The sequence below is a fragment of the Triticum urartu genome, chromosome 1A (genome assembly GCF_056163025.1).
Source record: "Triticum urartu cultivar PI428250 chromosome 1A, HENAU_Tu73, whole genome shotgun sequence".
Classification (NCBI taxonomy): domain Eukaryota; kingdom Viridiplantae; phylum Streptophyta; class Magnoliopsida; order Poales; family Poaceae; genus Triticum; species Triticum urartu.
The window spans coordinates 232,407,430-232,432,677 of NC_141873.1; positions in this window are offsets into that span (position 1 = coordinate 232,407,430).

Here is a 25,248-nt window from a genome sequence, read left to right on the forward strand (position 1 = left end):
CTGGTGGTGACGCCATCATGGGCTCCGCGGTGACCTCCGTCCTGTCATCCTGCTGGTCTTGGTCTTGTTGCACCAATATGGAAACCTTTACATGATGCATCGGGACTCCTCGCCTGCACTTGCCCCTTTAGCACCAAAGAGGCAACGAGTACTCTGCGCCCGCTGGAGGACGCCTGGCCTTGGTCGTCATGGCTCATGTCACGCGCTCCTCGCGAGGTGCCGCTTGCATAGATAATCCGCCCCTTGGGAGCCAGCCTAGGGAGGCCGCCCCTGAGGAGGTCTTGTGTCGTCTGCCTCGCGAGGCTAGGCCCCTCGCGAGGTTCTTGAGTGGTTGTTGATGAAGATGGGCCGTACCAGGCCGCTGGTGGAGCCACGCCCTGGGCCGCAGGCAGGCAAGTCTGGGTACCCTGTTCCCAGGACACCGACAACAACTTTCTACCATAGTTGGTTGAAGAAATCGCAGAGGTTAATGAGTGTGTTTCTTATATCTTTGTCCATAAAATTCCTGATGGCCACCGGGAGGATTTGTGTCAACATTACGTGGCAATCATGTGACTTCATGTGTCCCAAATTTATTTTACCCGAGCTCACATCCACGAGACTTCTGATGTTTGCGTAGTGGGAAGAGGGTGTCTTAAATGACAACAAATAGGTGAAGAACTGTGTTGCGTGTTTTGTACTCAAATTGCAACTCCGGCGAGCTTTGATGAATTTGTCATCATCTTCTACTCCACTCTTGCGTTTTGATTGATGAGCAAGCATATAGAGCCATGAACTGTCACCATCCTTTCTTTTACCTTTAATCTTGAGCAGAGTACCAAGGATGCTTTCACATACGTTCTTCTCTACGTGCATGACATCGATGCAGTAACGTACACGTAGAATCTCCCAGTAAGGTAATTTCTAGAACACCGATTTCTTCTTAAATAGTTGACCTTTGGGTGTTTTTCTCACCGTCAAAGGGTGGTTCTTGCCAAGCACAACATTAATTTTTTAGCCATGTTGTGGACCACTTCCCCTTCATAGGGTCTTGGGCCGACACCTGCCTCTGTCATACCGTCAAATTCAGCTTTCATCTTTCGTTGTGGGTGATTTTTCCATAAGAACCTACGTTGATGCAAATACACATTTTTGTGCAAGTTGGGAAGTCTTCTGCTAGCTGTCCTATCCATGCATGTGACACACCCTACATCTTCCTTTGTTTTCTACCCCGATGTGTTGCCTAATGCCGACATATTTTGAATGGTGTGCACCAGCATCACATGTAGATCGAAAATCTCCTTTCTGTAAGCATCATAACATTTTACAGCAGGCGCATCAATCCACACTGTCAGCAGTTCTTCTACCTATAGCTGAACGTAAATTTCAATGTCATTTCCAGGTTGCTTCGGGCCTTGGATAAACATTGACATCATAATGTATTTTTCTTCATACACAACCAAGGAGCTAGGTTATATATGCACGGAAGCACCGGCCATGTGCTGTGATTGGTGCTCATATCGCCAAAAAGATTCATCCCGTCAGTACACTCCCCGAGCCTTATACTTCTAGGATCCTTGGCAAAGTCTTCAAACCGATTGTCGATTAATTCCCACCGAGCCCCATCTTTCGGGTGCCTCATAAACTTATCCGCAATTCGCTCATCATGATGCCACTGCAACCTCTTTCCCTCTCTAGGGTTTGGAAACAAACTCCTCAACCTTGGAATTAAAGGCAAGTACCAAACAACCTTGAATGGGATTCCTGTCTTGATCTGGTCGTCCAATTTGTACTTGTCTTTTGCTCTCCTGCGCTTGTATCGTGCATGCTTGCATGTGGGACATGCACACAAATCTTTGTACTCACCATGGTACAATATACAATCATTCACAAAAGCGTGTATCTTTTGTACTTGCAATTCCAATGGGCAAACAATTTTCCTCGCTTCATTCATGCTTCTGGGGAGCACATTATCTTCCAGAAGAATTTCTTTGAAAAGACCGAACATCTCTATGAAGCCCTTGTTTGATAGACCGTTTGCTGCTTTAAATCTGAGAAGCGCCAGGGTGGCACTCAACTTGGAATATTTCTTTTTGCAACATGTATACAATTCTTTCTTGGAGTCCACATCAATGGTTTGCAGATCCTTGTACCCAATCATATCCTTCTCTGGGCCCTCGAAATCTGCAATCATAGCAGCAAAATCTGGCATATCAAGATCGTCGTCATCTGCGTCGATGTCTTGGTTTTCTAATGGGCCTTTTGGCTTTTCGGTGTTCCATTGGTAGCTTAAAGCCTATGCCCCGATGTTAGATTCAACATCCATGTGACATGGATCGGGATTTGGCATCTCGCAACCTTGGGTATCTTCATCCATGACCTCCTCTTCACCGTGTCTGGTCCAACGTCTACATCCATCCACGAATCCCCTAGAGACTAAATGCAACTGGACATCTACAAATTTATGTGACTCTGTATTGGCACAATCAGTACATGGACACATGAGGTAATCTGCATCACCAATTCTCCTCTTTGTACTTTCAGCCAAGTTCATGAACTCTGTCACGCAACTGATAAAATCTATGATTTTCCGATTCTTCATCCATCGAGATTGTTCCATCTGCACCACATGAATGGTAATTAAAAACAAAACAACAACATTAATACACGGATTAACTGCTGCCCAAAGATGCGTGGATAAATCACAAGGTTTTATTTTCATAATTACTAAGGCGCTCCATATTGTTATCCAGACGTGCAATGACAAAAATTAATGGCCAGTCAATTTGCAAGCAGAGTACTAGTACAACACTACCCTTAGGAATTGAATACCTTAATTAAGCCACTCATGGAAAGAATACCTTAGTTAATTAGCCGTGCGGCGACCTCCACCCAACAGACAGAGAAGCACGATGCGGCGGCACGCCGAGACAGCAGGGTCGAGGAGCAAAGCCTAGTGCCGCTGCTGCCTGAAGTTCGACCTCCACTATCCTGCCATCAACCGCAATGGATGTGATTGAATCATGCCACCGCCGACCCCAATGGTTGAGCTCCTCCTAATACTGTCGTAGACCGAGGCTTGACCTCCTATGACGCCGCCACCACCCACCGACCAAGGATTGACCTCTTCTCCGCTAGCTACTGCCTAGGCCGCTGCCACCATCTCTATATGCAGAGCGGCTATTTTTTTATGGATATTCGCAAAGTGGTTGTTTACACGGTATCACTATAACTCAAATTATATGGACATGGTAGTACATCACATACGGTTATGTAACGACAACCGTGTCTAACCTACGTTGTCTTCTCACACAGTGTGCCGTATACAACATATAGTTCCATAAGTAGTTCCCGACCGTTAGCTTATCCCCACAATTTGCCCATTTGTCCCGAATCCCTACATAGACTCCAAATTCCTTCGTGTGGCGCTGGCATTGGGGGAATGCGGACGAGTGGTGCTGATGGTTTCGGTGCGGCTGCTCCTGCTCATAACGCCGCCACGGAGGCGGTCACCGCCGAGCACTTGCCTAATGTCATCAGACGGCAGGTGTACTACGGATCTGAATCCTCCTATCAGGTTGCAATCTATCCCAATCTTTTTTAGCATGTCCAAAGTATAGCTCCTTGTTGAATCCATCTTGAATGACCCCGCCCCCGAGGAAAGCGATCTGCCGCCGAATCCGGAGCATGACTCCAGACTCCCGCAACACGAGTTCAACTCCGAGTTTTGCGCCACCGAGAAGTACCAAAAGCTAACTTGTGTGCACGGGCACACTCCCGCTCGACGTGTATGCACGGAGGGATTTGACATTGGCAGGCGGTTTCTCAGTTGCCCTTAGGGGTTAGTGCTAAGTTCATCATTTTACTTCAGTTAATGCCACCGCTCATCCTGAATACTATTTAACATTGGTAGGGATATGAGGCTTGTGCCTTTGTTAACTGGCTGGAAGAAGAATGACATGGCAGGGCTCGGAGTTTTATCACCAAGCTCGCAGAAGATAACATAAAGCTGAAGAAGAAAATGGTTGATCTGGAATGTACAATCAGTATGATGAAGCAAGAAAGAATCAATCACAGGCAATAGATGAAAGCAAGAGACAAGAAGGAACTAGCATGCATAGTTCTGGTGGTCACATTAGCCATGTTCTATGCGCTGTTCGCAATGATGATTAGGGGTTTTGTTTGACAGTATTGCTAAAGCACATCTAGATGTGCTCTAAGTAATGCACATCTAGGTCCTATGCCATTGATGTTAGGCGAATATTCGTGCAGATATTTTCCTTTGTCTTTTTTTCTTTTCCTTTGTAGTGTGATTATCACTGGCTTTATCTATAAGAAGAGCTCAATGTATTGCTTGCCAATTGTCCTACTCCGTTCGTACCGGTAACGGTGCATAATCCCAAAACTCATTCCTTCTTTTTGTCCTGAAAAAATAAACCAGCCAATAGGAGTCATGCGCAACCCTAGGAATTTGGAGCGACTGGGTACAAATAACCGCGGTTGATTATATCAGCAATTAGATAATACGTCAACCCCCGCTTCAATTGGCATTTCCTCCTCTCTACATACCCCGCTTAAGTGTCCACCAACTTCATTGTCCCCGGCAGGCCGCGCTACACACTGGCACACACTCTGCAACCATGTTGAGCGACAGCGAGGACGACAGTTCGGCCGACAGTCTAGCGCCCGATGATAGGTCAACATCAGAATCATCCCGCTTGTTTTCTATGAGTCCGGCGTCGAGCCCAGACCTTGATTATATCCGGATCATGGAAGGGACGCCGCCTCTGGAGTCGTCAAACGACAACCAGATGGACAAGGAGCCGTCGGAGGATGGAGAACAGGACGACGATGATGAGGAGGAGGAATGGTCGAACAAAGAGGAGGAGGACGACGACAACAACGATGATGATGACGGCGGCGACGATGTAAAGTCAACTATCAGTGGCAAGTAGCGTCCTCACTAAGACGATGTCACGGGGCCATCCAGCAAGAAGAAGAAGAAGGACTAAATTAAGCAGACTCTACATATCTTTGTTTCTGTTCTCTCATATTAATTTGTTAGATCTATTTATCTTGTCAATTTCATCACAGATGGTTAGTAATATATATTCGACAGAGATCTTCTACATTATCGCCCATAGGTTCATTTGTTGAACTGTGTGCCCTGACGAGCAAACAATTCACAAAAAGGACCGTATGGGCTATCTATAATGATCGCACACAATTCTGATTACTGACCTGTTTGCCAGGTATCACACACATCTTGTTACGCCGAATCATTTGTGTTCACCTCGATCATCGCAAACAGTTCATCGAAGCAAACTATATGCCGTATATCGCACACACATTGATATGGCTGTCTGTTTTTGTTGTTCTGTCTAATCACAAACAGTTCATATGGATCAACCTTATGCCCAACATCGCACATGCAACTAAAATATGAACCGTGTTTGATGTGCATGACATCGCAAACGTTTTGCACCTTTGTTGACGGTTATTTTACACTACCGTTTGTGACTATGGCATCGCACACAGTTTTGTCGAAGGGTCTCTGATCATACTGTAGCGTTAGCATCATCCTGCAGTAGTGGCCATATCAATAAGTTAAGATCCAAAACTATATCATTACTTGTACCATCACAGTTCCAGTGATTCATTACAGCATTGGGATTTGATTTTTGTTTTCTTCCGCTTGTTCTTCCCCTTCATCACTTGGTTCAATAACATACAAGCTTCACCTTTAATGTAAGATTTGGCATGTCAATTAGGGAGCACAAGTATAACACTGAACAACAACATTAATTTTCCGATGGCGGTGGCAAAATACAGGCCAACAGTTGTGAAATATCATTATCTTACCTCAATGGGATATTACGGTGCACAGACAGATTGGAAGTCTTGTCTCTATTTGTGTACTTCACTAAAATCAAGCAGCAATACCGTATAAGTAGCACAACATATGAAAGCACACTACACAATCATGTGAAAGAAGGCTAGTACTGACCTCTCATGACGCGGTATTCAAACAACTCACAAGAAGAAGATCTGAAACAAATTTGCCAGCACGGATAGGAAGTCAGATCTCCTCTTGTGCAGTTCCACTAAGCTCAAGCAATCAAGCAACATTGCCGGTGTGACATTTTGGTTGAACTGCACAAAACACTCTTAAAACAAAAGTGTTTTGTGTAGTGGAACAAAAGGTCACAATAGCAACAAGTTGAATTAGATAACCCTGTTTACACAGAGGTGCAAAGGAAACAACTACTGGTCAATAATGGTGGATGACACAAAAGCCAACAAAAAGAAGCATCTAACTTATCTAAATGGGAAAGAAAGCAAGACAGTAGCATTTCTCAAACAGTGGCATTGATTCATATTAATAGAGAGATTATATTAACAACAAAATTTGTTAAACTTGTAATTTTCTTTTAACTGTGGCATTGCTTCAATTTTCCAGCAGCATTATTGGAGGGTGTTTGTTTACATGGACTTTTTGGTGTAGGGACTAAAAAAAGTCCCTTTTAGTCCCATCTAAACCAAACAGGAGGGACTTTTAGGGACTAAAAGTGGGCATTTGGGACTAAAGAAAGAAGACCCTGAGGGAGAGTCTTTTGGGACTTTTTCTAATAGTTTCCCCTGCCCTGTATCACACCTTATCTCTATTAGTTCATTACTAGGGGTAATATGGTCTTTTAGCATGTCATTTAATAACCTGTAGTCCATGTTTAGTCCCTGGAACCAAACATGTAGGGACTAGGGACTTTATAGTTGGGACTAAGAAAAGTCCTATGACCTTTTAACCAAACAGGGCCTTAGATTAACAACAGCCAAAGAGTTGTACGGGACAGTGGACACACCAGCACCATGTGCATCTACCGATGTATAAAGGGGTGATGCACAGTCTGTTGCAACAAAGAACAAACAACCATTGAGCATATTTGTGTTGGTCCCAGTTTTGTTATCTTTAGACACCTTTCCCTATGTAAGGGCAGCAAATCTAGTCCTGCTCAAACTCTATAGCCTTGTCCCCAAAAACAGAAAGATTAGTTTATTACAAATGTCTGTACTACGTTTGTCTTTTTTTCCCTTTTCGACCAACGTAGGTGTTGGATAGCCAGTCAGTACTACTTTCCCCCTTCCTTTCCTCTTTGAACCATGTCTTAGATCCATGCTATACAACTTTCCCCACTACTTTCCTATTTGATCCAACACCCATATTCGAGTGCAGAAGAGGAAAAAGCCCAGATGCAGCTAGAGGAATGCATGCGGAATAAGTAAATTATACCTTAAGGTTCTCGGGGAGTGGCTCAGTGGGCGGCCGGAGGCCGATCTACCCACACTATGTACGACAGCGGGGAAGAAGGGGTCAGAGGCCCTCCCGCACCACCGCTGGGTGAAAGAGAACAGTTGCGCCCGTTGTGGATTCCCTCCCTCGCCGACGGCGACAGCGTTAAGCCTCCTTCCCTTCCCGGTGGACGGATCCTGCCAGCTCTTTTGACCAGTAGTGAGAGGACAGAGAGAGAGAGGCCAACGAAGTCTTGTTTAGATCTAGAGAGGCTGAGAGAGTGGGAAGAGAGCAACTACAAGCGTTGAGGCTCCAGCATGTATATATATAGTGGAGAGTGTGTGTGAAGAGAGCAAACCCTAGAAAATAAGCGTCGAGGCTACAACGTATATAGATGGAGTGGTTTTCTTTTTCTCTCCATAAAAATCGTTTTAAATTGTGCATGAAACGAAACTCTTTATTTAACATAGTGAAGAAAAATACTAGGGGCAATGCTAATACGTGAAGAAAATTTAACGCTTGAAGGACACAACTCGCAATTAATGTTGCATGCCTCCCGGTCGCGCTTACTAACATTCACATGTGGTACACGACCCTCCGAAGTGAACAACAACTGAACCACACATGGTCAAAATATCAAAAAGGTGGGCTTCACCATCCTCCAATTTTAAATATTTTAGGCACTTGTATTCGGCCTAAGTTAGTGCGCCACCATATGTACTAAGGGTTACAACAGGTGCTAAGACACTAGGGCGTATTGAGAGTAATTCCCATGCCAATTATTTGTAGGGTCACTTGCAAACGGTGAAACTCTATTCTCCTCTTATTTAGTGGATGAGGCAAATCTTTTGCCTCCATTTCAAAAAAAAATGAGAAATTCAATTTTAAATATTTAGTTTGTACACTTTGCTCTCTTCCAAGGATTTTGGGCACTTGTATTCGACCTAAGTCAGTGTGCCACCGTATCTTGTACTACTCCCTCTATCTAGGTGTAAGTCACATTAGAAGGTACAACAGGACCAAGGTGCAAGTAGATTGGAGGAGAAGGAGAAACTTGACCGATACTTCCTCCAATAAAAGCCCTGATTTTTGTCTCTAAATACAATAATTAATCACAACAATTTAGAGATGCCATTTTAGCTACCATACAGGGCCACGTATTAACTCGCATGCAAGTCGGCTTTGATTCCTTGACTGATCAACGTGTAGTTGCACTCCATGCATTGGGTTTCCGGGGGAGATAACAAGGCAGAGTAAGTAACAACGCTCGCTAGCTACGAGGCTAGGAGGGGATTGAGAAGCGAAGTTAATGGACGACGCCTACACATTTTGGGAATATCTGATTTTCGTAAGATGACTTAACACCTAGATGGAGGGAGTACTAATCCTTAGTCCAGGTTTGATGGAATATTCGTCACCTATTCCCTTCTTGTACATGCTACATTTATCTCACTTCCTGTGGCTTGCCACTCACACGATATTCCTATTCTATGAACCTGTCACTACAAAAAAAGACACATCCGTGACATTTTGGGCCGAACGAAATTTTTTCCTGTCATGCTTATGACACTTCTATGGCGATAATTGTGACAAAACCCGGTACCATCATAGATGTGGTGGGATCCTACTTCTATGACAAAAAATCATGAAAGAAAATGGGCTTTTTGTCCTAGGTGGGCCGGAGACGTAGCTGCATGACATTCTTTGGGCCGTCCATGACAGGAAAAACCGTGGTAGAAGCGAGGGCAAGGAAAATATCGGGGAGTTCTCGGTTATGGTGGGTGGTCGGGGGCCGAGCGATGCACAATTCTCTCGTACACGTACGCGCGTGGGTGCGAGGCATTGGCTCTAACTAAACCCGAGTGATTGCACTGCATGCTACGCGTTACTAAATGCGAGCGATCGATCAATATGGTTGTTAACTGAACCCGATCGAGTGATTCCTTCTCTACTGCTTGTAACTGAAGCCGATCGAACCCTGTTGCCTCCTTCCCTTGATGAACAGTGAGCGTTATTTGGAGGGGGGTGTTGGATGCACAGTTCCCGGTGGGGGGGGTTGGATGAACAAGACCCCGTGGTGTTGCCACTTGATGAGTAGGACCCCGATCGATCGAGCCGGTTGGGGGTGGATGAACAGGACCCCATGGAGGGCTAGATGAATAGGACGACCCCGTGGAGGGCTGGTTGAACAGTAGCCGGTGGAGGGATAGATGAACAGTAGCCCGTGGAGGTGTGGTTCAACAGGACCCCGTGGAGAGGGCTGGTTGAACAGTAGCCGGTGGAGGAGCGGTGGAGGCTGGATGAACAGGAGCCCGTGGATGAACAGTGCAGGTGGAGGCTGGAGGAGGTCGACGATGCATGAACAGTAGCCCGTGGAGGCTAGAGGAGGTCGACGGTGGAGATGAACATTATCCTGTGGAGTCCCATTTTGCGGTACGCCACACCCCTCCTGATGAACTGGACCCCCGTTTCTACCGAAGCGCTCCGACACAAGTCCGTTTCCTCTGTTTTGCGGTACGTCACACCCCTCCCGATCAACAGGACCCCGTTTCAACCGTAGGAGGTCCAAGATAAGTCCATTTCCTCAGTTTTGCGGTACGCCCGACCCCTCCCGATGAACAGGATCCCGTTTCGACCAATATGTCGGTCGAACACAAGGTCGTTTCCTCCGTTCTGCGGTATGCCAGGCCTCGTTTCGATCAGTTTTTTCGTCCAAGCCGGTTGGCTCCCAATGAACACGACTTATTCCGTTGCCTCCTGATGAACACGACGCATTCCATTGCCTCCCCATGAACACGATGCAATTTCTTCGTTCTGACCCAGCCGGTTGGCTTCCAATGAACAGGATTAGTCGCTGTACGCATTAGAGAACCCGCCCGTATGTACGTACATAGCCGTATTTACTATGTTGCAGCGTGGCCATACGTACGTGTACATGATATAGACGGGATTGCGTGACATGCTACATCGACGCCTCTACTCAACACGTGCTGCTCCTTACTCGGCCACGATAGACGAGATTGCGTGACATGCTACGTCGACGCCTCTACTCAACACATTCCGCTCCTTACATGGCCATGGTACATCACTTCAGAGACACCAGTCGACCGCTATGTACGTACACATTCCTGACCAGATAGATAACGCTACCGTTGCTTCAACCTGGTGGGTCCCAGCTGTTAGGGGGTAAGAAGGCAGCTCCTTCTATGCGAACATAAAGCCGGTGGGTCCCAGCTGTCAGGGGGAAACATTTTTTCGCGAAATATCGAGGACCTTCTGGTAGGTCCAAGGTGTTTTGTGGAGGAATCATTATTTTGCGTGTAATAAGGAGGAACTTCTTTGCCTGCAGCCATGGAACCAACTGTCGGCCTCTCCACTTACAGTCCTCTTCTGATGGCTGTCGCTCGTTGACTGCGTTGACAACGTCGTACCGCCCGAGAGCACCAAGGTGGTGGATGACAGCGCGACCTAGGAAGGGAATGACCCGGAGTCGGGGAATGCGCATCAGTGAATGCCCACGCGGAGGGGAGTACGAGGGTTGACTGCTTCGGCTGTGGTTTGAGGCTGCCGTCTCCAGAGAATAACAGGGGGTATGGGTGAGTAGAGGGAAGGCCAGGCCAGTAGTAGTATGGTCGGGCGGTGAGGCATGCGCGGTAGCATAGCCGGCCATGGGAGGCTGGAGCAGGTGGTACGATGGTAGCAGGTTTGGGCGACTGGAGCAACAAGACCAGAGGTTGAACGTGCAGCTTGGCGATTGGATTAACATCGAACGGTCAGTGCAGCTAGAATCATTTATTGACTAAGTTGACAAAGCCCTGCGTACGCGTTAACTTAGTAGGCCCACAAGTCAGCCTACAAATCTGGTGGGTCCCAGCTAGCATGGGAATCAATTTTTTCAAGTAATAAGGTGGCACTTCCTTGCGTGCGAAGATGTTTTCTAGTTTTTTTATTTCTTCTTTTTCGAGTTAGAATAAAAATAAAACAATTTAGGATCTTCGGTACAATCTATATTTTCATGAAAAGGATCATAATAAAGCTGGTGGGCCCCAGCTGTCACAGTGAGGAAACTTTTTATTTCTGCGTAATAAAGGAAGCACTTCCTTGCGTGCGAAGATGTAGCTGGTGGGTCAAACCTATCAGGGGGAGAAATTATTTGGTTTCGCATAATACGGGGGCACTTGTTGCGTGCGGCCATGGGCCATGTGCGTCCCTACTATCAGCCAATCCACGTACATGCCTCATTTGAGCCGCCCCCTGATCCAACGGCTGGCTGGCCGCCAGTTATGTCGTGCCTTGCTGTGGGCAAGGCATTGGATCTCTGTCCCCGATGGCCGTCGTTTGTTGACAAAGTTGACCACGCCGCGTCGAGAGAACCAACGCAGTGAACGATGGCGAGTATTACGAAGGGAATGACCCGGAGCCAGCGAAGACACAATAGTGGATGCCCACGCGGAGTGGAGTACGAGGGTTCACTGGTTCGGCTGCGGTGTGTGGCTGTCGTTGCCGGTGAAGAACGGGAGGTGTTGGCGAGTAGAGGAATGGCCTGGACAGCGTTTGGGACTAGAGTGGGCCGGTGAAGCCTGCGCGGCAGCATAGCCGGCACCGCCGGCGGTGGTTTGGGTGGCTGAAGCAAGAATATCCGAAATTGAAGAAGCACTACAGTCATTGGATGGACATCCAGCGGCCACTACTGCTAGAATCGTGTCTAGACTATAAGTTTACAAAGCCTTCTGTATGCCTTAGTAGGCCCACAAGCCTTCCGTATGCGTCACTGACTATAATTGTCAAAAAATAGTAGGCCCACAAGTGATCTGGCAGAGAACATATAGCCCATGTGCGATTTGCAATAGTGTACAAACCATTTTTGAACTCTAATGGAATTTACTACGACCCATTTACAGTCTGTTAAAATTACAACCCATTTTCTAGCCAGGACAGCGATTAATAATTTAAACCAACCTCTCAAAACATAATTCAACCAAAAATCCCACATTTTGATGGGATCCGAAAAAAATATCCTTAAATTTCGAGTCAGATTAAATATAATTTCAAAATGAATTTTTATTAGGTAAAAATCTAAAAAAAGACTGCGCATGCAATAAGTAATGAAATGAAAATTTCCAAATTCAAACAATAACATTTTTGAAACTAATTACCTGCTTGGTGCATTTTTGTATATTTACAGCCCAGTTTTTATAATTACATCCCATTTATTATTTCTTAAAGCCCATTTTCTTGTTAGGCCTAATAGGAAAGATTTACAGCCCAGCGGGGCGGAGAATAATAAGTTGACCTGGGTTGGGTATTTCGCACAAAAAGTATAGCTGGGCTAGCCATTTTCACCTTGAAAAAATAATATATGGGCTGGATATTTGGTTAGCCTGGGCTAGATGGGCCACAGCCCGCCCAGTTGATACCCTGCTCCTCTGAACAACAACAAAAACATCGCTCAAGAAAAACTCTGCTTACACCTAAGAAAACAAATACTGCTCGAGCTCCTGGGTCCCAAGTGTTGGCTGCTCCTTGTGCAATTCTCTCATTTATTGACTATATAGGTTTACGATGGTGTGGGACCATGATGTCAGGAAACTAGGAGGAAGCAAAAAAAAATTATAGTTGTATATAATAAGGAGGAGCTGACGTACGTACGGCTATGGCCCTAGTGGGTCCCTACTGTCATCCAGTCAAAATAAAGTCATCTCCTGAATCCTCATCTTCGTTGAGCATCTTGACAATGCTCGGTGCCACGGCAAGCGCAACAACTCAAAGGACGACGGAGAGGGCCTCGCGGGCCCTACGGATGGTCTGATATAGCGCCCGCTGCTCATTCAGGAAGCCAGGATCATCGGACACCTATGGGCACCTTCAAGAGATTGAGACGACATGAAATGGTAAGGCCACGCTTGGGTGCTGTGGTTTATTTCACACCTCTATTAAGATAAAAGTGTAATTAACTCATCATCAGAAACAACACGTAAAATACAGGCGTAATGGAACCGAGGGCCCGAGGTCTGTAACGAAAACCGGCGTGTTACGCGTGTAATTTGAGAGACCAGTGTATATTTTACTAGTCGAAATCGACCAACCAAGCTCTTCGCCCAAGACCATCTACTTTTATTTACAAGTGGTTTTGGTTGGAAAACAATGAACCAATCACGGCCTAAGATGATGACTTGGTCGGAAGATCATATGGTTTCACCTCTAACCCACCCGAGTTGTCGTATATGCTATGAATGAAACATAAGACAATGAACTTCTTAAGCACAGAGACAACAGAAGAGGATGATCTTCTTAACATGCAAATCACGGGCATTAGCTCAACATGCAAAACAATATTAAGCATTATTCTTAGGAGGCACGGTGAACAGCTCGTGATGCCGCATGCCACAGCATTCCAAACTCAACTTTGCAATCAAAGTCACAAGGCCTAGCATTACATAGACAACATTCAGAACAAACTCTTAAAATACCTTACATAAGTCAACATTCATGTGACTATGCATCACAATAGAGTAAATATTTACTTCTGAACTGAAGACAGGAATAGGAAAAAACGATCAACGTTGCTCACAGCAAAGGATGTCCCAGTAAAAAATATCAAATGCATGACTTCTGGCTAACTTTAATGAGCAAAAAATTTGACAAGGTTTTCCAATCCCAATATATTAAACTAATGTCTTCTTGCTAACATCAATAATTAAACTTTGACAAGCTTTTCCCATTCAAAATATGTAATGCCTATGATTGTGGAACATGCAGGGTTTGTCATCAGTTTGTCATCTGATAGTCCGGTGGCTCAAGGTGACAACGAATGATTAGAGAACCATTCGATGTATTGTGCATGATGAAGTATTATGGAGGACACGAACCATCTAAACATTTTGTGCAGCTCCACTAAAATCAAGCTGAGCATCCCTGTCGATTTCGTATTTATATGCTGCAAGAAAACAAAGACACATCAGCACACACATGAATATTGGCCCCAGTGTCAACCCACCAATCGGTGGACTAACAAGCTGAAAGTACAGTAAACAAATTACCATACCCAGATGCCCCATCATTTTTGCTTAGAATGACATTGACAGACTTGGAGTCCTGTCCTGGCTTCTTATACTTGTATGGGCACTTTTTGCCCAGTGCACTCCACGTGTTGTAGAGTTGCTTATGCTCTCTACAGACTAGTCATGTCACCGGCGTCTACTAATACTCTGTAAAGCTTCTCGATCATTCCTTCTGTAATGTAGCACAAACAGTGACTACTTCTTTCTGCAAAGTGGTAAGACCAATTGGACCCACTAATGCAGCAGTTTGCCTTAGACACATTGGCTCCTTTTGTGCAGTTCAACTAAAATCAAAGTCGAAATAAAACCAAGCTCTAATTTTGATATCCCTGTAAGCAACAATAGGTATAAGGGAAACAATTACTGAGAAATAACGGTTGATGACTTGTACTCCCAGAAGAAAACATCTACTGAACTACCTTATCTTAATGGGAAACAAACCACGAGAGTAGCAATTCTCAATCAGTGTGATTCATTCATATTAACTGATACATTATCTTAACAATGCCTTGTTTCAACATCTATAAAGAATGACAAAGCAGAAATGTACCATTCCTAAAACAATGCGACTAATTCATTTTAACACAGACATTATCTTAACAATACCTTGGTTACACATGTGGAAATAACTACAAAGCAGGATAGTACCATTTGTAGAACACTGTAACTGATATATAATAACAGAGACATTATCTGAACAATAAATTTCTTAAACATGTACTTCGAACGATCCCTAATAGAAATGGAACTCCCGCCGATCCCTAACAAGTGTTACAGTTATGAACTAAGATTCAGTAGTTAATTCTAAGAGTGGCATGGCTTAATTTTACCAGCGGCATTAGATTAAAAAAAAGAGTAAATAGTTCCGGGGGGGGGGGGGAGTGGGCGTAACAACACCATGTGCTTCCATCTACTTATAAAGGGGGTGATCCAGAGTTTTGTTGTAACAAAGAAACTAGCATCATGTCTGGGTTGGAACAATTTTTGCTCACTTAATGGTAAAAGACAGCAGTTCAATAACTTCAATTCAACATTTATCCAAAACAGTACCAATACAAGTAGCACAACATCTCAAAGCACACTGCAGCATCCTGTGGATGAAAGTTGGTACTGACCTTTCTTGACCAAGATTTGAAACAACTCGCGAGGAGGACTTGAAACAAATCCCAACACATATATGAAAATCTGATCTCCTTTTGTGCAGTTCCACCAAAATTAAGCAAAGTTGCCGGTGTGACATTCAAGTTGAACTGCACAAAACACTGTTAAAACAAAAGTGTTTCGCGTAGCAAAGCAAAATGTCGCAATAGCAACAAGTTGAATAGATGTCCCTGTTTTAACAGAGCCAAAAAGGAATCAATTATTGGCCAATAAAGGAGGATAAAACATGCGGCCACAAAAATGGAAATCCCGCCAATCCCTAACAAGTGTTGCAATTTCAACTAAGATTCAGTAGTTAATTCTGAGAGTGGCATTGCTTAATTTTACTAGCGGCATTAGATTAAAAAAAGCACAAACAGTTCCAGGGGAGAGTGGGTGCAACAACACCATGTGCTTCCATCTACTTATAAAGGGGGTGATGCAGAGTTTGTTGTAACAAAGCAACAAGCATCATGTCTGGGTTGGTCCCATTTTTGTTCACTACTTAATAGGAAACGACATCAATACAATAGCTTCAATTCAACATTTATTTAAAACAGTACCAATACAAGTAGCACACCATCTCAAAGCATATTGCATAATCATGTGGATGAAGGCATGTACTAACCTTTCACGAGACGACCAAGATAAAGTACGAATCTACCAACATGAATAGGAATCCAATCTCATTTTGTGAAGTTGCACTGAAATCAAGCAAAGTTGCCCATGTAACATTTAAGTTTGCTATAGCAAAAAGTTGAATAGATATCCCTATTTTCACAGAGGCAAAAAAGGAAACAATTACTGGACAATAAAGGAGGATGAAACAAATGGTGAAAAAAAGAAGCATCTAACTTATCTTGATGGAAAACAAAGCAGGACAGTAGCATTCCTAAAATGGTTGCATTGATTCATATTAGCAAAGACATTCTCTTAGAACAAAATTTGTTAAAAATGTAATTTACTTTTAACAGTGGCAATGCTTCAATTTTCCAGCGGCGTTCTTAGATTAAAAACAGCAAAATAGTTGTATGGGACTTGGGACATGGGACATGCCATCACCATGTGCGTCCACACGTATAAATGGGTGATGCAGAGTATGTTACCAAGCAGCATATCTGCGTTGGTCCCATATTTGTTCTCTTTGAACCTTTTTCCTATGTGAGGGCAGCAAATCTAGTCATGCACAAACTACCCGACTCCCAGTTTCTTTCCTTTTTCAACAAAGAGATCGGTTCCTTACATATGTGTGTACTAGGTTACCCCCTTTTCCCTTTTCGACCAACAAAGTGGCTGGATAGCTAGTCTATACGACTTTCCCTCCCACCTTTCCTCATTGAACCATGTCCTAGATTCATGCTCCACCCCACCACACCCTTCTTTCCTCTTTGAACCAAGACCTAGATTCGACTACAAAATCGAAAAAGATCCGCATGCCGCTAGAGCAATGACGGTTTCAAAGAAACTTATACCTTAGGGTCGTCAGGATGTAGCTAGGCATGCGGCGGGAGGCCGGATCTACCCACACTACGTATGATAGCAAGGAAGAAGGGGTCGGTGACCCTCCTGCACAGGCGCTGGGTGAAAGAGAACGGCGCAGCCGGCAGTGGATTGCCTCCCTCGCCGATGGCGATAGAGTGAACGTTGCGACTCCCCCCTTCCCGGTGCAACGGGATCCGGACGCCTCCTGCACCAGCTGTGAGGGGGGAGAGAGAGACAGAGGCCAACGCAGTCTTGTTTAGATCTGGTGAAGAGGGTGAGAGACTATGAATATAGCAAACCCGAGCAAAGGAACGCCGAGCCTCCAATGTGTATACATATATGTAGTGCGGCGAGAGTGTGGAGAGTGCAAACCCTAGCGAACAAGCGCTGAGGCTCCAGCTTATATAGTACTACATATATAGTACAGACTGAGCTCCAGTGCCTTAACTGCACCTGCCTTTGGCTGTATGACAGGTGGGCCAGCCACATGTTGGGCCCACCTATCATACACCCAAAGGCAGGTGCACTAAGTCAATGAAGCTACCCCTAAAAAAGTCAATGAAGCTGCATATAGTACTCGTGTATACTACTAATATATAGTGGAGTGGTTTTCTTATTCTCTCCATAACAATTGTTTTAAATTGTGTAAGTACGAAACAAAACTCTTTGTTTAATGCACCAGTGAAGAAAACTACTACTTCCGATGAACTAACAATCCACGCGTCCTGGTCGCACTTCCTGTCCTTCACGTGCGGTACACTACCCTCCCTTAAGTGAACAACCACACATGGGCCAAATTATCGGAAACGTGTGAGAGTGTGTACAAATAAAGAATTTTAATTTCAATTATCGAAAAGGTTTGAGAGTATGTATCATTTGCCCTCTCTGAAAAATTATGGTTTGTTGTGTTTGGCCTAAACTTCGTCAAACTTTACAAAGTTTCACTTCAGTCAAATCTAATATGCAGAGTAAATGAAAATGGAGGGCTACTACATCCATCTGGGTTTTTAGTCCACACCATTTTTTAATCAAAGTTAATAGCTGGACAAATAAAATTACAGGGGAGCTGAAGACAAAGTTGTGAGAAGGCTTAGAAATCAATACAAATCGTATGCTCTTAGTACCAACGTCGATCCTTCTTCGAGGAAACATTTGGTTCATAGCCAATTGTGTGATAAAATTGCACCAACGTGAAAGACGACTGTGTCTCCAACGCAACCAAGGTGAACTGATGAAGGATATCATCTTTGTGGGTAACAAGCAAAGAGCACTGATGGAAGACAGCTTGTTTTTCATTGAAAATCAATCAGCTTCACCAGTCGATGCAACCATGAGGCGCAACCATGAGCGTCTATAGGTCATCGGGGTGATGCATCATCCATTTGGCATCAAGTTTGGGCAAGGCACCTATGAAGTTCAACAAATCCTCATTGTGGTCTATTTCTTCTTAGTAATCAAGCTCGAGGAAGGAAGAACCACGTGGCAGAGGACAGTGAGGCGGAACAACAATGGCCATCCAATTTTGAGTAGTTCCACTAAAATTGAGGAAGTCATGGCCGGGTATGGAGATACGCATTGCTGTTTGCAAAAATATAAAAAGGGATATAGTGTTGTTACTTTCTTTTGGCAGTGGTACAAGATTAACGGCGACATCTCAATTGTCAATAAGAATTAATTGAAAAGTACACCAACAAACAGAAGCATCATGATTATCTTGATGGGAACTAAACCAAGATACCCAAGAAAAAAAGCATTTCTTAATTTAACCAGTGATAGTATTAGATTAGTAGCAGCAATAGGAGCATATGGACAATGACCGCACAACCACCATGTACTTTTTGTCAAAACAACATGTATACCTCCACCGAGGCATAAACCAGGACAACATTTCGAGTGGCATTTCCTCTATAATAGTAGGTGATGTTGGACCAGCTGACGAACCCTAGCTACTATACATGGGGAGGTGGGGAGTAGTCGCATAGAAGAAAACCCGCATGCAGCAACCTGGGGAGCTGTGCCAGCACAAGAAGTTATACCTCAGGTGGGCGAGATGTCGCTTTGGCGGGCGGGCGGGATCTACCCACACGATGGTACCGAACAAGGGCGTGGAGGACCTTCGTCCGCGCCAGCGCCGGCTCCGAGAGGACGGTGCGGATCGGCTTCCTCCATCGCTGACGGCGACAATATCAACGCTGCACCTCCTCACCTCCCGTAGCGGACGGGATTCGTCCGGATTTGTGACCACCGGTGAGGAGAGAGATAGAGTGGACACTGTCATCTTGTTTTGATATGGAGAGGGTGAGAGAGCGAGACGTGAGAAACTCTATCAAACAAGAGGCTATATATACAACGGAGTAAAAAAATCTCTCCATAGCAGTGGTTTTAAATAGAATACGCACGTTCCTGGAAAAAAGAAACGAAAACTGGCGGACAATTTTTTTTAACGTACCAAGAAAGAAAACTCAATCAAAAACACGCCCTCGCTTCCAGGTCGTGAGAGTTGTCGTGCACACACACATAGACATAGACATGCATATCCGTGTTTACGTAAAATTCCATCTCCATCTCCAATCATATTTGTCCAACTGGCACATTATTTACATTGTTAATTATATATGCAACAATATTAACGTACAACATATCTTGTTTGCGGGCGTCCGGACCGCTGCCACGCTAACTCCTGACCAACCCGCACCCTCTTCATCACCCGCGCATGCTTCCCGCCCGAAACGGTGAGTGCCGCATTCATGCCCGACCAGAGCGGACGGGACCTCTCACTAGCGCCGACATTGAAGCGGCGCGCCGACCGAGAGAGCGTCGCCCGTGCCGCTTCCCGGTGCAAGCGACTGCTCCGCATTCAAATGTCGCAATAGCAGGCCACAACATGCATGTAAAAAGTTCTTGGGAGTCCGTGCTACAACTAGCTGTCCTTCCCCAACTCGTCAATCTCTTCCAGTAGTGCTAGTACTCCATGGTGCGATCCATCGACAAGCAGGCGAGAAAGTTATCGTATACTCGGTTTGCGGTGAGTGGCATGCCAAGCGACCGTGTCGGGTGGAGCCGTGGAGGAGGGTGAGACATGAATGCGACATACGTGATTTAAATGTTGGTTTTTCTCGATGGTGTGATACAATGAAACAAAAGGTTGGTTTCTCTCCGTTTCCATTTTTTCTCCAGAAAAACGGAAACTTTCCACTCCATTTCATTCCTACTCCAAGGTTGCCCTGTTACAACATTCCATCAAATACAAAGGAAAACTACTGATGGGGTCACTACGACTTAAACCCTAAATAGGATTTAATTTCCTGGCTAGGTAGAACCTGTCGAAGGAAAGACGGTTGGCACCCTCGGATCGTACGATGCTTTTGTGGAGTTCCACTAAAATCAAGCTAAGCATCCCTGATGGCTAAGATATTGAAGAAGTGTGATTAGAATAATAGTACTGGCACTAGTTCATGAGACATAAACTCATCACAAATAGAAGCCGGTAGAAGTAGAGAAAGATAGACATGGAGATGGAGCTACGTGGGGAGCTACGGCAGTGAAGCAAGCCGGCTCCAAAAGGAATATGTACCTGGGACGTCAGGCTGTAGCTAGAAGGGCGGTTGGGAGGCAGTATCAGCCCATACCACGGGGACCCCCGATTGGGACGCACCGACAGTGGGCTTTCTCCCTCGCCGATGTCGACCATGTCTACACAGAAAATCGTTCCCTTCCCCCAGCGGCGGGATCAGGCCGGATCTGTGACCAGCGGTGTGCCCACCGTCGTTCTATACTTGTGAAGATAGCAACCTAAGCAAGCAGGCTTGTAGCTTAGGCTCATGCTAGTGTATATATAGTGGTTTTCTTTTTTTCTCTCCATATCAACCATTTTATATTATGTACGTGTCATTGAAGAGTGAAATGATGGTTGCTTCTTCCGACTAACTTACTGTGTGATTTGACTGCTCCTTAGTGGCCCCTACATGTACTCCCCCTACGTGTATGACCATTCCTGAGTCTCACTTGTACTTATCTCTACTTTCTTGCATGACACATAGACATGATGCGCATAGAGGAATTTTGTTACTACACGTTTTTACATAGTACTACTAGTACCTACTCCCTCCTTCTGGTTCACTAATGGTACTCCCTCCGTCCTGGCTTATTGGTCCCCTTTGTACTCAATTCATGGGCTCGTTTTCCTCAAGCATTTGTCTTTACCAACGTATTAATATCGGGAATGCATGCGTGAACAACGAATGATTAAACCTTGCATGCAATGTTTTGACAAAGCATTAACTTATGAACATGTGAATGTGAGGGACTACAACCTCGTGCATGCATGCAACAGTCACACGTACACATGGACGCAAAATGCACATGACACCCTAATGCATGCATGCCCGAGCACATGACGGAACACACATGGTCACGCTCAAGTGCTCAACCTACACGTGCATGCACACACATACTCAGCCAGGGTGAGCTAGTGACCGTATAAACACCGGAAAATGTATATATTGAGCGCAATGAGCATATTATGAAGTCCACTGACCGTATTTTTACAAATACAAAGTTACAGATAGTGTATTTATCTCGTTTGACATTAAGCCATATTAACCGGAAAGGAGGCAGTATGGACTAGCATTACTTTGTTGTGTCCGGTCAACTTGCTGAACGAGGAGAAGCTTGCAGGACGGGAGAATCTTTAGCGCGGTCACTCGTAGGGTAAGGAGAAACTTTTGACTAATACAAGCTCTCCCTCGCTCAGGCGGTGGACGTGCAACAGTTAATTCGCTGTCAGATTGCCAGAAGCATATGCTGTACTAGTACCATTATTGTTTGACTTCCCGAAGAGGCGAACAACCAAGCGCAAAGTTTACTAGTACTAGTACTACCACTATAGAGGTATGTACTACTACTAGGAACCGGATGGAGGAGCGTCTGCACTTCTATTTTATTTTAAAATGTGATAAAGCAATCTTCAATACATTTGGTTCTCTTCGAGGGTTCTCACATGTGATAATGGAAGTTGATTGCATCGAACACTCGCCACAATTCTCGCTTAATTCTGGCTCATATCCTTTTACAAATAAGAGCGCTCGGTAATATTTTCTTTTTTTTGTCATTCAGCATGTAAACAGGTCAGCAAACCTTGCGGCGCATCTTTGTGCGAACCGTGCTTGCTGCACTTTGAATGTGACCAAGAGCTGGCTTGATGAAACACCTCGCTTCCTTCTTCTTTTTTGCGGGGTACCTCGCTTCCTAGTGACCAGTCTCTTGGCTGATCGTTCTAAGAATGCTTATATATGAATAAAGCTCTCTCATTTACCCGCAAAAAATATTAAGCCATATTAACCGGAAAGGAGGGAGTATGGACTAGCACTACTTTTTGGTGTGTCCTGTCAACTCGCAGAACGAGGAGAAGCTTGCAGGACAAGGTGAAGCTCGCTTACACCCACTCTGTCCACCTCAAGCCTGGTGGCTCGCAGGACGAGGAGAAGCTTTTGACTAATGTAACCTACCATCGCCCAGGCAGTGGACATGCAGCAGTTCATTCGATGTCAGATTGCCAGAGGCATACATTGTAGTACCCTACATGTAGAGTACCATCATTGTTCGACTTCAGGAAGAGGCAAAGAGCCAAGCGCAAGGTTTAGTAGTACGAGTAGTACTACTACTAGAACCGCATGGTGGAGTGTTTGTACTCTTGTTTTGTTTTAATCTCTGATAAAGTATACATTTATTCGGGAGAAGGGCGGAAAATGGCAGCCCAATAGTAGTATTAAAAACATCGAACATGTAATGATGATATCGATCAACCATGCTCGAATATATCTTGGCCTCTGTGCGAGCCCGTCTGTGTGTTCTCGCTCCTCGTCTCTCTCAAGGAATGGCAGGTTGGCCATTTGGCCATCAATTCAGATCGGTTTGCTCACTCCGGTCGCACATGTCAGTGATATGCCAAGAGGACGTGCGTTGATCGACTGACCATACTATAACACCCTCGATGCGACTATAGCTCCCACGTGTCGAGGCACGACTTAGAGACATAATCGCATTGAAGGCATATGTCGCAAGTTAGGCAATCTTCAGAACATCCCATGTAATATGAATAATAAAGGGGAGAACATAGTTGGCTTACACTCGCTACGTCAATCAAGAACATAAATAACATTACATCATCCAAAACACTCATGGCCCGACTATGGCGCCAAATTAAAAGAGAACCCAACATGCGACACGGCCCTGAATCGAACCCCAACTAGGCACCACTACTGATCATCAGGAAAAGACACGTAGTAACGCTGAGAGTCCTCATCGAACTCCCACTTGAGTTCGTACTCGTCACCTGGAGCGGAATCACCTGGACCTGCATCTGGAGTTATAGTAATCTGTGAGCCACAGGGACTCAGCAATCTCGCACCCTCGCGATCAAGACTATTTAAGCTTATAGGAAGGGTAAGGCAAAAATATGTGGAGCTGCAGCAAGCGACTAGCATATATGGTGGCTAACTTATACGCAAAAGAGAGCGAGAAGAGGAGGCAAAGCGCGAGCGAGAATCTAGAAGAACAACCTGCGCAAGCATTACTCCAACACCGTGTCCACTTCCCGGACTCCGCCGAGAAGGGGCCATCACGGTAACACACTCAGTTGATTCATTTTAATTAATTAAGGTTCAAGTTGTCTACAACTGGACATTAACAAATTCCCATCTACCCATAACCGCGGGCACGGCTTTCGAAAGTTCAATCCCTGCAGGGGAGTCCCAACTTAGCCCATGACAAGCTCTCACGGTCAACGAAGGAATAAACCTCCTCCCAAGACATTCTGATCAGACTCGGTATCTCGATAACTCAAGACACTTCGACAGGTTAAAACAAGACCAGCAACACCGCCCGAATGTGCCGACAAATCCCGATAGGAGCTGCACATATCTCTTTCTCAGGGTACACTCAGATGAGACATCCTACGAGTAAAACCAACCCTCAAGTTGCCCCGAGGTGGCCCCGCAGTCTACTCGGTCGGACGAACACTCAGAGGAGCACTAGCCCGGGGGGGGGGGGGGGTTTAAAATAAGATGACCCTCGGGCTCTAGTAACCCAAGGGAAAAGAGGCTAGGTGGCGAATGGTAAAACCAATGTTGGGTATTGCTGGAAAAGCTTTAATCAAGGCGAACTATCAAGGGGTTCCCATTATCACCCAACCGCGTAAGGAACGCAAAATCCGGGAACATAACACCGATATGACGGAAACTAGGGCGGCAAGAGTGGAACAAAACACTAGGCGAGAGGCCGAGCCTTCCACCCTTTACCAAGTATATAGTTGCATTAAGATAACATAGCAATATAATGATATCCCAACAAGTAAATAAAAGATGTTCCAACAAGGAACGGCCTCCAATCTTCACCTGCAACTAGCAACGCTATAAGAGGGGCTAAGCAAAGCGGTAACATAGCCAATCAACGGTTTGCTAGGACAAGGTGGGTTAGAGGTTTGACATGGCAATTGGGAGGCTGACAAGCAAAAGGTAGGCATTGTTGCATTGGCATAGCAAAGAGCGAGCAAACTAGCATAGCAAAGATAGTAGTGATTTCGAGGGTATGATCATCTTGCCTGCACAGTTGTCAGAGTTGACTGGATCCTCAAAAGCAAACTCAACGGGCTCCTCGGTAGCGAACTTGTCTCCCGGATCTACCCAACAAGACAAACAAGCAAAAAGGATGCAATCAACCATGTGCAAGACCAAACAATAAGATGAAATGATGATATGCTATGCGGGATGCGATGCGGGATGCAAAATGCAAGATATGACGGGAAATGCATGAACCTGGCCTCAACTTGGAATTCCAAGGGTGCCACTGGAAATATGAGATGAAATCTCTTGAAAACGATATAAAGAACGCCGGAATCGGAGTTACGGTTTGGAAATGGCGAGCATTTCAAAAATGACAACGGTCTGCGATTTACAGCAAGTAGGCATCTAAATGCAACAAAATGAACATGCTACAGCCAGCAAACATGACAACAAAATACATGGCAGGGATGCGCACAAGATTCTTAACAAAAGACTAGCACTGATCCACGGCCAATTCATCCATTATGAGGTTCAAACAAGCATGGCAATAACGCAAATGCAAAACAGATTCCAGACTTAGTGAAATTAACACTTGTCTGAAATTTCAGATCACGAAGCCCTCTTTGGAGCAGCAAAACAACATGATACATGACCTGATTAAGACAAATAAGAACATGGCATGGAGCTACTCAACAAGCTTAACAAAAGTCCCTAAGTGACCTGGGGCCAAAAGGGA